Here is a 14,831-nt window from a genome sequence, read left to right as displayed (position 1 = left end):
GATCTGGTTCCCTGCAGTATTGTTTCAGCCTGAGTCACTGGAGCTCATGAATAAAAACTTTTAAGAGAAGTATGCCTGCTCAACACACTCTGTGGAGCAGTGGAGCACACCGAGGGTGCAGTCAGGAGCTACTTTCAGGCATTAGTTTTCCTTTCAAAAACAAAACAAAACAAACAAACAAACAAACAAAAAACCCAAAAAACCCAACAAAGACAGACTCATGTTTGGCTCCCTCCCACTATAACCCACAGTTAACTGTAAGACTGCCACTGCCTTGGAGTGCCAGCATGAACACCTGTATCACAGGAAAGATAACCATGTCCAAGTAGTTTACAAAAGGAGAGCCAACAGATGTTATCAGTGGACACTGGCCTCTTCTAAGCCCATGCAGAGGAAGTTAGCAGACTTCCTCATTCCAGGTTTAGAATTCAATAGGAAAGTACAGCTAGAAGCCTTATGGTAAAATACAGCTGTGCAAGCTGGTGAATTTCTGTACTGCTTAAATAGCTACAGTTCTATCTTCCGCTACCTGGGTGGGACAAGGCTGCACAGTCACAAAGCAAAGCACATCCAGCTCTGCAGAACTGCACGTTGCAGGCAGACTGCCCTGTAAGACTGACACTTTCTAGAGCAAAAGGACTACCATGCTATGACCTGTGCACAGAAAGGCAAGCAAGACCTACTTCTTTTCCAGCCTTCACTGAAGATGCTTTCCAGTTCAAGGCAGGTTTCTCCTAATTTCATCTGAATGTTTTAGCTAACCAAATAGAGAAACCACCATTACCCCCCAGGTACATTTCAGTGACTACTTAAAGTCTGTCAAATGCTTTGAAGAAGAAAATCTCTACAGACCTTGGTGGCACTTATGATCTGACTGGGTTAGCAGTGAAGGCTCACGCAACACAGCAGAAGCCCTTCTGAAAGAAATCTTCTGAATATTCCCACAGCAGATCCAAACACGGTCACCCTCCATACAATGCCAGCTGGATATTCTGGTGCTCACACAGTCCCACTGAACATACTATATCTCATTGCTTGAGCTATGAATAATGGTGCAGATCAATCTGAATCTAGAAAATGTACACCTAGAGCTCCCATCACCCTCATCAGACAGCCCCCTCTTCCCATTTGTTATAAGGGATAGTAGGCAGACCTACCTTGCAATTGCTCAGGCTAGCTTGTCTCTTTGCATAGATATGCTCACAGTATTAATTGAAATGTCTTCAACAGAGGTCTGATTTTCAAAATACTTCGAAGTATAAATTCCACAGGAAGCAGGAAAGTCAGGGGAGGGAAGGAGACACAAATTAACTTCTACATTTGCAGACATCTGCAGTCAGTAGCATAGGTCACTTCCAGAGTTAACCTTGGCAACAAAGCTTCTTTGTAGAGGAGAAAGACCTGCCAAAAGTAACAATGATAGTAAAATACCCCATTAACATCTAATAAGCAACAAAACAGCACCACAGATTCAGACTCTCCTTCAGAGAAAATAATTAACTTTTATTTGAAATACTGAGTTTCTGCTAGCTTTGACATACTTAAAATCAGCAGCAGCCTCTGAAGCTACCTCATTCTGAGTACTTTAATCCAACAAATTATCTCAAGGAGGAAAAGCCTCCAAGAATTCAGATAATGTTTGATCATAGCAGAGCATACAACACTATGCCACATCACAGAATGCCTTGTTTCAGACAAAACTTCCCAGCTTATTAGATGCCTTGGTGTGCTCTGCATACCTTCACACAGGAATGCTTGTGTGACCAGTGTCACACCAAAGAATTAAGCTCCTGTCCAAAATAAGGAACACAGAGAGCAATAAAAGTCGAACACAGCACAAATAAAAAGTACATGCAAGGAGACTTCCTGTGCAACCTAAGTGATCAGGAGTGTTAGTATACTTCTGAACTTATCCAATTTGGATTTAAGCTAATAAAACATAAACCCCTTGGGGCTCTTCTGTGTCTGCGTTTCACATAGTATGGCAGATCAAGGTTCCAAACCAAAGCTTTTGAATGCTACTGTGATACAAGCTTTTGTACTTCGGGTACAACAGTAGGATTCTTCTTTATAAATAAAAGAGGTCAGTTAGTTTTGCATTATTCTAAAATGCTTTGAAAGTATGAATGGGCTCCATTTTGCAAAAAAGACATTTAACTTCATACAACCACTTGTTTCCTCCTCTTTTCCTTCTGTGCCCACCTTAACACGCTCACCCGTTTTCAAAATGGCAAAATTCAAGCTCACTCACCCATCGGCACAATAATTACTACCGACATTAGCTCTGAAAAGGCAGCGAGAGCCGGCAAGGAGCGCTGAAGCACACACCGAGCCTCAGCAGTCATCGAGGTCAGACGCAGCCGACACTGCCAGCACAAAGGGCCCGCACACCGGCGGAGCCGGTTCATACGTTTCCTCCCAACTGTGACGGGCTCCGCTCCTCCCGGGAGAAGCCGGCGGCCGCGGGGGCTTCACACCTTCTGCTGGGCACGGCAGCGCCTCCGCACAGTCGGGGCCGGTGCCAGCCCCGGCACTGCTGACAAGGCCGCGCTCCACTCTCGCCCCCAGCCCCGGCCCGCCGGCCCCACTAGCCCTAGCAACGAGACCCGCGAGCGCCGCCAGGACGGAACGGTGACCGAAGCGGGCAACCCCGAGGCGCAGTAACCGAGTCTGGGCCACGGCCCACTGCCGGGGGCTCCGCACTGGCTGCAGGAAAAGCGGGGGCGGTGGGGCGGGAAAGCGCGGCCGAGCCACAGGCGGGTGAAAGCCGCCGCGCCTGGCACCTGCCTGGCCGGGCCCGCGGGGATCCCTCTCCCCGTCACTCACCGTCGGAGCGGACGCGCCCCGCGCTCGCCGCCAGCGGCTGCTCCATCCCGCGCGCGCCTCCACAGCACTCGGCCCAGCTGCGCACGACGTCACTGCGCAACCTCAAAAGGGAGGGGGCCTGGCGCGCATGATGGCGTCACTGGCGGTGGGCGGGCAGAGGCGAGAGACCACGCCCACTCGCGCCCTGCTTCGTGCGTCGGAGGCACGCCCCCAGCGGGAGGGGTAGCGGGCGGTGGCTGCTGGTGGTCACGTGGGCCGTGGGCCGAGCTGTTGAGGGGTGCCCGGCGGTTGCCCGCGGTCCGGTGTGAGGCGTGCGCGGGGCCCGGTGAAGAAGGGGCCGCGTCCGCGCTGTGCTGCGGGACAGCGGCGTCACCTCTGTGGCTTTGGGCAGCAACAGGGAGGGCGGCTCCGAGGAAAGCCAGCCTGGGCCGCAGCTCCGCCGGATGAGGTTCGCTTCTCGGTAGCGCGGGCGGCCGCAGAGCCGGGTACAGGCCGCGTCGGTGACTGCCACGCTGCGAGCAGATAGTGAGCGCCTTCCGGCACCCAGCCCTGGGGAACGGGGCGCGCCCCGCCGCTTCCAGCACCCTGTGCTCGCTCCCGCAGGTCGCACCGGGCCCCGGTGCTGGGAGAGGCCACGAGCGCAGCCGCTGGCCACGTTGAGCCCGCTCTGCGCTGTCAGCCTTGCGAGGTAACAGTTGCTGCCCAAACACCTCGGTGCCGGCCTTTGCTGTGCCCTCAGCCCTGCCGTGGTAGATAGCTCCCGTTTGAGTCTGTGCTGGGTGGCAGTCACGGGTTCTCCATGTACTCGAGGAAGGATCAGTAGACGGTATTGCTCCTCAATCTGGTTTGTGAAGTCCATTTACCCTATGGAATAGTGCTTAGTGTTGTGATGACCATACAGAAACTTTTCGAATAGTCGAACTATTGTTCACATTTCAGAAGGGCTCCTTGATCAGCAACTTCTGATTTTCCACTATTTTCACCTAACAGTGAGTTAGATGAAGTGCTCTGAGAAGTCACTGAAGACCATGATATTAAAAGACTCTGCCTCAGTGGATATGACCATCTCTCCTCATCTGCACAACAGTGTCATCTAGGGTGACTCTGCTTGTGCATTTTTAGAAGGCTGCACCCTTTCTTGAAGCTGATTCAATGAAAAATTTGCCTTGATCTGTATTTGTCTGCAGCAATTTATGTATTTAGCCACAAGGAAGTTAGAATTTATACAACTTGACTTTTATTTCAAATCAGTGCTCATTGCTACTTACAGTTTTTCACATGAAGTTCAAGAATATATAAGCACCAGCCAGTATCTTTCGCACTCAAATCCTCTCTTCGCCCCCTCCCCCCCAGCTATCTTTCTTTCCCCTGTAGCTCCCCCAGGTCATACTAGTATGCCTGAAGCTAAAGCTGAGCCTGGCTGTGACATGCTGGGGTATACTTGGAAGGCAAGAGCTGGACGCTGAATTCAAGCACTGACACTTGAGGTTACAGTCACAGGGTGTGCAGAGAGGACGTGGATCCTGATATGCCAAGAAGACCTGAAGGCAGGAAATAAAACGTGGTGAACCTTTGCAACTAAAGCAAATACGCACCCCTGGCATAGTTGGCTCCACTGAGGAGTGAGGAGTGTGATGTATCCCTCCTTACTGCCTTCTTCTTTGATGCATCAGTAGTCAAACAAAGTCTTATACTTTCCAGAAACAGTTGGTCACTGTGGTCTCACTGGGCGTTGTGTGATTTGCAGCATCTAGGAAATGAGGACAGTTTATTTGAAGCCAATGGGAACTTTGTTCCTTCCCTTGTCTCCTAAAAACACCCAACAAATGTATTGCAGAACTAGTAAGAGATCTTTTAATTTCTGTTTAAACCATTTTTTCACTTCTCCTCCCTTTCAAAGCTGAATTACCAAGCATTGAGATCTTGTGTCAGCATAGGAGAACTGAAAGTGAGACTGACCAAAAGCAGCAAGTGAACCCAAGTGGCTGACTTGCACTGGCTAACTTCAGAGCAGGTACAGCATAACAACCAGCATACATGGTGGCATTTCTATATAAGATGTTTATTCATGCTATTTTTCTTATTTATTAATTACAAATATCCAAGTAAGTAACAAATTGTTAGTGTTAGATCTCCAGCTGACATTAAATTTGGCTTTAAACATGTAAGTTTAGTAACTGCGACATGATTAGGGTTAGATTAAATTATTAGATTCAAACTATTCAACTATTAGATTCAAAAGTTCACAGGAAATCTGTGGTTGTAGTCAACACACAGAAGTGATGAGCTGGGTAGCCAAGGAATTAATTAGAGTACAATCATCTCTCACTGCAGGTACTGGCTATTGAAGTTTTGGTTTATTAATTATATTCTGTCTGTATATACTTTCTCATACGACTTTCTGCAATATACGTCTACGTATTTGATCTTGTACTGTGTAGGTGATCAATGTGCCAACTTAAAATCAGTTCACTCCTTGCACAGGAGAAAACCATTTGGGCCTCACTGGTCTCTGTCCAATGCAGAGGCTTGTGCCAGCACAGAGTGAATACAAAATAAGCACAGTGGTTATTTTCCTGGGCTGGTGGCATTCAGCACAGCTCTTAATGCTCATTTGCACAGGGAAGTCCTGAGACAGGCTGTGGCTCTAAATAGAATGCAGGGAGATGAAAGCTGGGCTAAAACACCAGCACAAATAGCCTGCATGGGGCTGAAACTGGGGAGGGTCTTGTCTGCTGTCAATTGATGTTGATTTCTGTGGGAAGAAAACCCATCTTGTGGACTGTTTACATTTATCTTTCTGTGCCTTCCTCAAAACATCCCTTACACTGCCCTAGTCAGATCCTATGATGCCACCCTTGGTTTGTCAGGCAGGCCCTTCAGTATCATGAGAGTCCCCAGTCTTGTAGATATGAACCACTGTGCCTCCATACGTTTGTGGGTGGTTTTGGTCCTGTTCTTGTATAAATTTTGCTCTTTCAGTAAGGAGTTGCTGGGAAGAAACCAAGTACCTTATTGAAGACAGACATGAAATACCCAGGTGAATTGAATTGAATGTAATGGACTGATAAATTACATTCAGATTAAAGCTTAGTTCTTTAATCTCCAGTCACTATAGAAACTAACCCTGCCTGACTGCTGGGATACTATTTCAGAAGCACCAGCAGGCATCAGCTATACTTCCAGAAATGGTGAATAAAGGACATGAGCTACCCTGGGGGTTTGTTACAGACAGAAATACAAGCTCAGGAGGGCAGTTCTGGTTAGAATGGAGAAAAATCTTTGCTGATATGACTTGAAAAAATATGTCTTTTAATTCAGCATCAGCTCTCAGAGAAGCCTTATAGCAATAACCACAAGTGTTTTGTGACTCCTAAAATCTAATTGCCCTTACATTCCTTCTTGCAGAGCATCAGAAGACATAGCTACCTTACAGATGTTTCCTAGTGTCCATGTGACATAGTTCAGTTTTGTGGTGCTCTTGCAATGAGAGAATTACTACTTTGACGTGTACCAACAGATGTCTGGGGATAGGGTTCAGAATTATACTGGGCAAAAATAAGAGAAAAAGGATTTTTTAATGGATTACAAACAATTTACAATGTTTTGCAAGAGGTTTGGATGCCAGGCAGTTCAAGCAGGCTGAGTATGGCCTGTTTGGCCACCACTTCCAGTGAGCCTTCTGGATTAAGTGTTAGACAAGGACATTTCCAAGGTGTTTAACTCCCAGGGTTGTAGTGACTGACCCCAGCATCTCACCACTTAGCCCACATCCCTTGTAGCATGGGTGAGTATGCCCCATTTAGTCTGCTACCATCTGTGCTTGCAGGCTCCAGTGGCTCACAGACAAGTTGGACAAGGGCCCAGAGCAGATCCTGATGCCACACACCCCATGGGTGATTGAGCTGTGAGACAGCTGCCCTTCAGCTGCCTAAGCCTTGTGTGGGTGCACCCAAGCTCCCAGCATCTTCATTCTGGCAGTGTGTGCTCATATGCCACCTGCAGCCCTCCTCTTCCCAGAGTCACCAGCCAGGAGGACTGGATGTGTCAGCAATGGCACTCCCATGGGTGCTCTGCAGCACTAGAGCTGAGGCACTGAAGGGCTGCCCCTGCTCACACAGGGTGGCTGCAGGGAATGGTGTGTAGGGAAAACTCTTTTATTTTTCTAGAAATGGTAAAAGAAGCTTTTTCCTCTGAGGGTAGTGAGACCTCTTTTCTGCATGCAGTGAGTGTAGTTTCATGCCTAATATTGCATGCATAAAGAATAATTCCAGTTACTCATGCTTGCAATTTTGCAAGAACAAAATTGGGCATGTACATATGAAATATGCAATGAGATAATGTACGCTGAAAGACAGGAGAATAAATTTAAAGCTGTTTAAGTTAAATTACTGCTCTCTGACAAATTCCAGCCACACCAGCAATTGCTCAAGAGCAGGAAGAAACTGTGTCCATTCTTTGAAAATAAGAAATAAAGCAGAACATTGAGCCTTGATTGCAAACACAGCAGCAGCAGTCACAACAACACTGCTTGTGCTATCCCGGCAGGAATAAAAAATGCTGAGCTGCAAAGCTTACCATTAAAAAAAGGGGAAGGGGAAGAAAGAGCTGTCAGGGCTTAACTGAAAACAGGCCATCAACTTGGAAGTGCAGAAAGCAGGACAGGGGTCAGGAGTTTGCTAAGAGGATTTTTACAAACACGCATGTGATGTCAGTGCTCTCATGCAAAATGACACCTGTTAATCGGGTAAATCTGGAAAGATGGGATAATGTAGGACAGAATATTCTCTGAGACTGTTCCACTGGAAGCTATGAGACAGCAAGACCCAAATACCAATTCAGACAGAGACTGAGTCCTCTCAGATCAGGGTTTGGGGCAGGACTGAACCCTAGGAAAGACCGCCAGGAAGTCAGGACTCTTAAGTCATCTGTGGACTCTGAACCCACAGAATGAACTTGTCTGACATGTCAGGTACCAGATGCTATGGGCAAACTGGGTTAAAACTAACTGGGATTGAATTTTGCAGCTAGTATTTATACCTCTAATTCATACCTGTGCAACTCAGGTTTCAGGGAAGGGAGCTGTGTTGTTTTCAAGAATGCAATGTCAGATACACGGCAACAAAGATCCTGTTAGTCCCTGTGTTTATCTGGATTCTTCGTGACTTACAATGTCAAATGCTATTAGGGGTTCTGGACGGCTCTATTTGGGGGTTTGCAGTATACGAACAGCCTTCAGCAGCTTGGTTTACAGAATTTTCTAACTGAAAGGCTTGTTATGGCACAATGGATTAAGTGACCAAAACTACTACATCACTTTGAAAATGCAGGACCAGCTCAGTAATGCAAGTGGCTTGTTTCACTAATGAGTTAAAGCCAAGCTCCAAGTATAACGCTGCTTGGTTTCCAGCCGAGCTGAGCATTGCTTCCCGTACCCATTAGTGCACACAAGTCATCCACAAACCATGGAGTGCAATGTGCCCAGCTACAAAGCAAAGAGGAGTGCTGCAAACTGTGGAGTGTTCACTGTAGAGCAATGAGACTCTTTCACTGTGTTGTAAGCAAACAGATTTCCCATAAACTCTGCCAGCAAGGGGCTTCCTTAGGCCCTGAAATCAGCACCTACCTTCAGTGGTAGAAAACATTTTCTCTTCTTCACTTTTGTGCCTCATGGCTCACAAGTAGAGAAAAGCCCCCAAGGAGCAGGAAGAAACATACCTTTCATTGGCAAACAGGCTCTTGGCTCCCACCTCTATGTCAAAGGAGCAGGAAAGGACAGTGATGCCAAGGTTGGCTCTGAATGGTTACAATGGCTTGAAATGTCCCTAAAAGGTACAATCCATCCAGTTTCAGTGTATCAGAAACACTTGATCAAACCTGGGGCATATCAGAGCAATAGCATATTGCTATTGGGTACTGAAGGGTTTGTAATTTGATTTTCTGCCTTCTGTGACTAAACTGCTGCATCTTTGCTCTTATGGTCCAGAAATCCTAGGGAGCCTTCAATGAAATTACAGCTTGTTATAACTTGAAGGGTGCACTTTACTGTCTAGATATTGGTGTAATGCAATAATATGATGAAAAATATTGTACTTTCATTTGCAAAGTGCTCAGTCTCTTGTAAGTGCTGCAATCCAGCCAACGAAGCTAATAAAAATAATTAATGCAAACAGTAACAAAAATGTAGCATTTTCTATGTGGCATTTCCAAGCAAGTCAGGCTCATATCATTGCCCTTGAGCTAGATAAATATGATCAACCCCCTCTGCCGATGGAGATTCTGTATTAACACACGTGGTGTTGAGCTGAAGGAAAGTTTGAGCCTCTCACAAACACCGATGCCTTTGGCTTGTGGCTATGCCAGGTATCATCCACGTGCCATTCTCTAAAGCAGCAGAGAGGATAGCAACCAACCAGCTGAGCACTTGAGAAAACTTGAAGAATTTTCCAAGGAAGTTATTCTGTGTCCTTGCCATTAGAGGATCTTGACAGAGCAATGAGTTAGAGGGCTACTCTCTCTGCTTGTGCGGTTCTCTGGCTTTAACAGAATTACAGCAACAAACCAACCAATGGATTATTAGGCTCAAGTCGCTCTTGGCCCCACATCTCACCCCTCTGGACGGCAGCACAAGCCCCTGGCATACCAACCATTCCACACAGTTTTGTGTCACCTGCAGACTTGCTGTTCGCCTCCCTGAGCAGCCGGACCGTGCTGACCAGCTGGGTTTCTGCCTACAACACGCAGCAAAACTCATGCGTTTCTCCCTGTGTTTCAGGATGACCTCATCTTCCCATCCAGTCAAGTCCAAACTCGGCAAAATCAGCGCGGAGTACTCAGGATGACACAGCACTTCCCACGCTGTTACCTGAGCTGCATTACGCCTGACTAGGTAGCGCAGTGTCTCCCGGGTTTCCAAGGCGGGGACTGTGAGGCCCAGAGGACGGCCCCAGTTCAGCGCAACGCTCAGCACCCCGCTGCCAGCGCGGATCCCGCCATGGCCCCGCAGCTCGTCCGATGGGCAGCTGGCGGTGCCCGCCTGCGCGCCGCGGGACTGCACCGCCGGTGGCAACCGGCGGCCTTCGGGGGGCTGGAACGAAAATCCCCCCTTGGTGGGGCGGAGCTTCTGCAGCAAGGGGAGTGCGAGCACCGCAACTGACCGTGTGCCGTCTCCTTTTCTTACCCAGCAGTGCCACCTCCTGCCGCTGTCCCATCGCTGCAGCCGGGCTGACAGGCCCAGCCCCACGCTGCTCTAGGGCCGAAAGCTGCCGAGTGCCAGCTCCCCGCGGCCCGCCGGGCCTGCAGGCTTCTTGCCCGCTGCCCTGTGAAGGAGACTGCGAGAGCCCACCGCCGGGACCGCGGCCATCCCCACGCCGCAGCCGCGGGCCGAGGAGCCCTCCGTGCCGGTGGTGAGGCTGCAGCACCAGCGAGCGTGTGCCTGGGGAAAGCCAAGCCCTGGAGCCAACGGGCAGATGCCGTGCTGTGTGTGTCCTGCGCGCTGCTGGTGTTCAGGCAGAATAAATTCACAGAAGCACAGAGTGTTTTGTGTTGGAGAGACCTTAAAGCTATGGGGCCACCACAAAGTTGGACTGAACCCATCTGAACGTAGACACACAGAATCCCAGACTGGTTTGTGCTGGAAAAGACCTTAAAGCTCCTCCAGCTCCAGCCCCCTGCCACGGGCAGGGACCCCTTCCACTAGAGCAGGGTGCTCCAAGCCCCTGTGTCCAACCTGGCCTTGAACACTGCCAGGGATGGGGCAGCCACAGCTTCTCTGGGCACCCTGTGCCAGCGCCTCAGCACCCTCACAGGGAAAAGCTTCTGCCTAAGAGCTCATCTCAGTCTACTTCCAGTATAAAACCATTCCTTCCCTTGTCCTGTCCCTACATTCCTTGTCCAAAGCCCCTCTCCAGGTTTCTTGTCACCCCTTCAGGCTCTGGAGCTTCTCTAAGGTCTCAAACCCTGCGGACACTCCGGTATTTCAATCTCAGCGGCTCACACTGACAACGACCGGTGACACCGATGCGGCCGGTCGGTGGGTCCCCACACCCGTAGGGGGCGCTCTCGCTGCGCTCCACAGAGACCGCAGCACGTGCGTGGGGGCGCGGCCGCTCCCGTTCCCGCGGAGCCGCAACCCGATAGCGCGGCGTGCCCGGCACGCGCGCTGGCCCCCGGCCGCGCGGAGCCCCGCGGGAGGGAGCAGCGGGATCCGCCCGTCCGGATGCGCAACCCCAACCCCCCCCGCGGATGAAACATCAAAGGAAGCATCAAAGAGAGAAACCCGCCTCGTTCTCGTGGCCGCGGACCGTGACGGCGGCTCTGCGCCGCGGGCAGCTCGCGAGCGGGCTGTGCTGGAAATCCTCCTGCAGCAGGCACCAAGCTAACAAATCACGCGTGGGGGACAGGCCCCTTCTGCTGTGAGCAGCCCGCACAGCGCAGAAATCAACAAACCTGACTTACCGACTCGCAGACACCGCAAGAGCTGGTACAGGGAACAGACTGAAGTACACACTTGTATATTCTCTTTGAGAGACTGCTGGGTGTAGGCTCTGCTTTGGCTGTACTGAGGAAGCTGAATATTCATAATCTGCCTATAAGCACAAATCAGGTTGGGAAAAAAAGAAATGCAAGAACGCAGGAAGCCCTTGTTTTCTGCTTTTTTCCCCCATCTTCTATTTTAACTGTTCGCATGAGAGAGGACAAGGGAGTTAGACTGGCTTGAGAACAGCGTTGTACACACTGTGTGCCCTGAAGTGTAGAGTATCTGAAAGACACTGAACTGAAAGATGGTCTGAGGCGAGCTGGACTTTGTGATGAATGCAGATTATAGAGTACAGATCTTGGTGGAAACATCTGAATTCATGGTATTTTAAGCCAGAATTAAAATTACATCCTGCAGATATGACCAGCTCAGGGCACCCTGCTGCAACTCTGTGTCTGCAAGCAGCAGTAACAAAATTTCCTTTTGTAAAAGACAAGGTCCTCATATAAAGGCTTTAGGGAACCACCAGTGGCTGTTTCAACAGCGTTTCTAGGCTAACTAAAGATGTGCTCAGAACCCTCTTTTCCCTCTTTTCAGAACCATTTTCAGCCTCACTCAGTTTTCAGCACCAAGTTTTAGGGATGCACCAAGTTTTAGAACACTTAACAGGGTCCTATTATCTTTGACATACTCCAATTCAGTAACCAGTGCTGTAACTGATAAAGTAACATCGAAAGAACAGAGGATGGGATCAGTGTGCTGGATCAAGCACAATTCTTGACTCACAGGTAGGTCATGTAATACAAATCTACGTGCAATTTTTTTAAAGTATACCTTAAAATGTTGCTCCTGTGCTGGCAAAGGAATTTGCCAACACGGGAAACTGCTCATTCATAATACAGCAAAGAGAACTCCTTGCAGTTTTGTTTAAACTTATTCCAGGGCCCACAGCAGATGTGGCTGACACTTTGGAAAAGATAAAGTATTCAAGTATTTTTGTGTCAACATTAGAAAGACAAAAATGCCTCCTGGGTGAGATATGAAATATATCCTGTAGAGACCAACATCATTATGGAGCTGTTAAAGAACACAGTTTGCCTTTACTTAATTCAAGGGAAAACACTCAGAAAGCAGCAGTAGGAAAGGGGTTGGGGGATTGTGTCATTTAGGGAGCACCCGACCAAAACCTGACATACCCAAGTTCTATGTTAATCTCCCCCCCTTCAAGGGAAAGCAAGAGACATCTGCAGACGCTGTCTGTGGTTTTAAGGAAGGCTTTGTAAGTCTTCCATAGTTTGCTGACTCCTACCTAGTCTTGTCACTGTTCCTGGGAAGAGCTGCATGCACCAAATAGACATGATCTCTAGCAGGATGATCACAGAGCAACAGGAGATTGCCAGCCTGGAGAAGAGAAGGCTGCATGGAGACCTCATAGCAGCCTTCCAGTATCTGAAGGTGGGCTATAGGGATGCTGTGGAGGGACTCTTCATTAGGGACTGTAGTGACAGGACAAGGGGTAATGGGTTAAAACTTAAACAGGGGAAGTTTAGATTGGATATAAGGAAGAAATTCTTTACTGTTAGGGTGGTGAGGCACTGGAATGGGTTGCCCAGGGAGGTTGTGAATGCTTCATCCCTGGCGGTGTTCAAGGCCAGGTTGGATAGAGCCTTGGGTGCCATGGTTTAGTGTGAGGTGTCCCTGCCCATGGCAGGGGGGTTGGAACTGGATGATCTTAAGGTCCTTTCCAACCCTAACTATTCTATGATTCTATTCTATAATGGTTCATTTTGCAGGCAGAGAAACAAAGACTTCCGCCCTTGCTGTTTTATTTCAGAGAAATGGGTCAGAGCTAAATGAGTGTGCTGCAGTTCCAAGTGCTAGCTCTTTGCAGGCAGGATTATCATGCAAGAGACCTGTTCCCTGAAGTCCACTCTTGAGTACCTGGGCAGACTGGAGAGCAGGCAGGAAACTGCCTATAATGAGGTGCTGCTGACACCTTGTCTGCCACAGCTTTAATAAGAAAACTGATGAATGCCATCAGAAATACGTACATATGGAGGAGAAATATATTTAGAACAACAGCTCTTTGGGTATCAGTTGACACCCAGATTCTAATTACAGATGCTGTACATCCAAAGCTTCACCTTGTGGCCTGGCTGAGACCTTAATGAGTGTGAAGTGGCTGATGGCATTCCCACCATCACAGCAAATTATTCCATTGGTCTCCTGATGAACAGCAGGTGATGCGGAGGTGCCAAGGCATGACAGGAACACATGGCAGGAGGCCATGGAAGACATTATTGATCCAGTCACTGGAATAAGATGTTCCAGAATAATTATGATCAACCACAGGGTTTACTTACTCAGGAACAAGGGATCAATACTCAGGCAGCCAGCTTGGGAGGAATGATTCAGTGGCATAATGAGTTTCTCTCTTTGTGGCAATGAGTGCCAAACTCCCAGTTCTCATACACTGGGAGAGAAAAAACATGTTTCCATTTTTCAATATAAGTAAAACTGGCAGGGTTTGCCATCATTCTGAGGATACATGCAGAAAATCAAGTCTGTGGAGGAGACAAAATGGTTTCAAGCAGGTGAGCACAGTGTACTCCGTTGTGTTTCTCAAAGAGTCAGTGCTTCCAGGATTCACAGGGAAGTACAAAGCCCATGTATACTTCTCCAGCTCTATTTACTGCTAAGAACCTTTATGAGATCATTTTGAATGTTCTCACAAGAAGCAGCCCACTGTACATGGAGCACTTCAGGTGAAATGCTGGAAGAAAGGGCAACAATAATGACAAGGTTGTAAATTTTAAAGACTAAATTGAGTAGTGTAAGATTACCTATTTCATGGGACATATTGAGAAACTTAAGTTCGTCAGACCTTTTGTTCTAGATCAGTGTATGTAATAACAAATGAGGAAATGCAAACACAGATACAAGCCAAAAGCAGCAATAAAATCTGTAATTTCTGCTTGTGCTGGGGGTGTGTGTGAAGTGTCATTAAATAAAATAACTCTTCTTCCATTTAAGAATGTTTCCTTCTATCAGCTCAGTACGTAAGTAGCAAAGAGGGGTTCCAACTGAAAGGAAGTGCTGTTTGACATTAATCCACTCTGTCAATGAGCTCCTACAGGATCTTGAGCAAGGCCTGCGAGACATTTGCACGTGCAAGTGTACACTGCAGAGTATATTCAAAGCCTGATAAAGCGGCACGCATGCTGGGCTGTTTCAGGCAAAGCAGTCAGGAACTAACATATGCATGGCACAGTCAGAACTGCTTGTCACTCCTCCAAACCCAGCTCCTACCACTGCTCATTCTGGGCAGCTTTAAGTCCTACTAGGCTAGATGCTGATCTCAACTACACCAGTACAGGCTCTGAGAAACAACAATCTGACTGCAAGACCTACTGGCTGGATGTGTTGTTCAGTCCTGAAGTTCATCTAATTAAAGAGACCTAATAAAATCCCTCAAGTCAATAGAACCAGCTCCAGTTATCCCATGGGGAGAGTTGGGTAAAGGGAC

The 14,831-nt window shown here is 48.2% G+C and overlaps 1 protein-coding gene across 4 annotated transcripts in view; it reads right to left on the bottom strand.

Annotated features, from left to right (window-relative positions):
• TMCC1 (transmembrane and coiled-coil domain family 1) overlaps positions 1 to 2,922 on the bottom strand; it is an 87,884-nt gene extending 84,962 nt beyond the window's left edge. For all 4 annotated transcript variants that reach the window (XM_080625722.1, XM_080625721.1, XM_080625723.1 and 1 more), the window contains exons 1-2: positions 2,827 to 2,922; positions 1,158 to 1,401 (exon numbers count right to left, since the gene is read on the bottom strand). The gene's annotated coding sequence lies outside the window, so the exon portion shown is untranslated. The remainder of the gene's footprint in view (positions 1 to 1,157; positions 1,402 to 2,826) is intronic.
• Between the last annotated feature and the right edge of the window lie 11,909 nt (positions 2,923 to 14,831).

The sequence above is a fragment of the Psittacula echo genome (genome assembly GCF_963264785.1).
Source record: "Psittacula echo genome assembly, chromosome: 9".
Classification (NCBI taxonomy): domain Eukaryota; kingdom Metazoa; phylum Chordata; class Aves; order Psittaciformes; family Psittacidae; genus Psittacula; species Psittacula echo.
Note: the sequence above shows the minus strand (reverse complement) of the source record. Positions and strands in the feature narration are given on the sequence as shown.